This window comes from Octodon degus, unplaced genomic scaffold, assembly GCF_000260255.1.
Source record: "Octodon degus isolate 3935 unplaced genomic scaffold, OctDeg1.0 scaffold00294, whole genome shotgun sequence".
Lineage (NCBI taxonomy): Eukaryota > Metazoa > Chordata > Mammalia > Rodentia > Octodontidae > Octodon > Octodon degus.
In genome coordinates, this window is record NW_004524870.1 from 1,319,810 (window position 1) to 1,322,028 (window position 2,219).

Here is a 2,219-nt window from a genome sequence, read left to right on the forward strand (position 1 = left end):
TGGGGATGGGTCTACGTTTTAATATTTTTTCTAGTGTAAAACAGTTATTAAACTCATAAGGTTCCTTAACTTTCAATTCTATTCAATGACCTCATCTGTGTAGTCAAAGACAGTCAATCTGGCAGGTGCAAAAAAATAAAAAATAAAACAACAACAACAAAACACATCATTCTTGAGGGGAGAGAAGACTCTCCTTAAAGATCAAAAGGAAGATATAATTGTACATCTGTTTTTGAAAGTTTCAGGATTAAATCTAGAAGCACCTTTTGTACAATATAGCCCAGAAATAAGTGAGGATCCATTTTTCTCTGGAAGTGATCCAGGAAGGGAAAATTCACCAATCTGGAAACTTGGTCTTGAAATTAAGCCCCTTGAAGGAGAAACTTGCTTTGGACTAAATATTATAAACTGTGTTATTTGTCAGAGGCAGAGTAGTAGAAAAGGATATAAGAATGACTCGAAATAACAAGTAAATCCTAACATATCAAGTTGGAAAAGATAAAAAAAGAGCTTCCTCAAGGTGGATTTCTAATGAAAGTGTCCAAATTATAGTCTTTAAGGATTACATTCCAAAAAACTGATCAAAGTTCTAGAATTCCATCCTGCGAAAGAGATCTATCATTTCTGGGGACAGACGGAGAGAGATAGTAGTTCAGAGGAAATCTTGGCCTAAGTCCAAAAAGTGGCCTAAGTCCAAAAGGTCTTTGAGAAAATTAGGTTTCTCTATCAAGGTCCCTTCTACAGCAGGGTTGGCTAGACTCTATCTAAACCCACTCTGGACGTAAGTATCCCTGGTTATCAATAATACACATAAGAAAAGCACAGATTAGACCTAGATCCATCTGAACTGTTTTTAATAGCCAAGAGAAAAGGTGCCCATGAACATGGGTAGTTCTAAATTTCTCCTTTACTTTCTTGATATATTGTCCTTGAGGAGCTTGAAAAAAATCAGCTAAGGATGAATACAGCCTTGTGGAAGCTTTAATCATGGTTGATCTATAAGCCCCACCATCAGAAACCAAAAGGCATGTGGGGGAAGCCTCAGACTCAACTATACATGTCTAGTGTATAGACATGCAAGGCTCAGAAGGTTTTACCTGCACACAGTCTGGAGTTGCTGGCTGATGAGTTTCTTCAAAATTCTCCCATGGCTCTGGGTCTCCTCCTGGAGAGTAACACTATGAGTTTTTTTTTTTCCTTATTTTTTTCTTTGTCCTGTTCAAACTTTGAGGCTACGAGTATTTAAGGAATTTTAAACAGATTTTACTAAGCTGCAAACTGAAAAGTTCTCAGGAAAAACAGTTTCTCCTCTGTCATGCACTCTCTGTATTTATTTGTTTCTTTTTACCCTGTCCCAAATTTATATGTACAAAACTCAGTCCTGTGGGGAAAAAGATTGTGCTTAATTATTTCTTGATATTTTGGTGATACTGCTGGCTGGAACTGTGTGATTTGTCTTCTTTAAAAGAGATTAAAGAAAAAAAGAGAGATGTTAAACCAACAGTTTACCTCTTGTCTTAATCGCAGCAAAATTCTTACTTGATTCAAAATCACTAACTGTAGCTTCATGACAGATGTCTCCAGAATTGTCATGGGAGATCCAAAGGTTTTGAAAACATTCCTAGGAAATTGACCAGGTAGTTCAGAACATTGTGGGTTCAGGCCATGTTGGACAACCAGGTATCAGAGACCCCTGCAGTAAGCCCCAATCTCTTGCTGAGGGTTATGGTGCATGATGGAATGAAAAAAAAAACCAGAAAAGTGTGAGAAGGAGAGGAGAGGGTACAGGAAGGGAGGGGAGGAGAAGAGAAGGGAAAGGAAAGGAAGGGAAGGGAAGGGAAGGGAAAGGAAGGGAAGGGAAGGGGAGGGGAGGGGAGGGGAGGGGAGGCAAGACAAGACAAATGGTAGTGGATTATCAGATGGCTCTGAGGGTGGCAGTGGTCTGATACTCAGAAAGACCTGGCCTTGGAGCATCTTTAATATTGGTAGTCTTTTTGTTAGTCTTAGAAGGTGGGTGAGCACAGCCCATCCCTAATAAGACAATAGGAAACCTCAAAATGGTAATAGCAGTAAACCCAAGCCTTCTTTATCCTAAAGGGAAGTAGTTAAAACTAGCCATTATTAATTGGTGGTCCCAAATAATTATGTATGTCTAAAATATACTAATAAGAGACCCAGCCCTAGCCCAGGTCCGGTGAGTGTGCGGAGAGCTTCCTGCT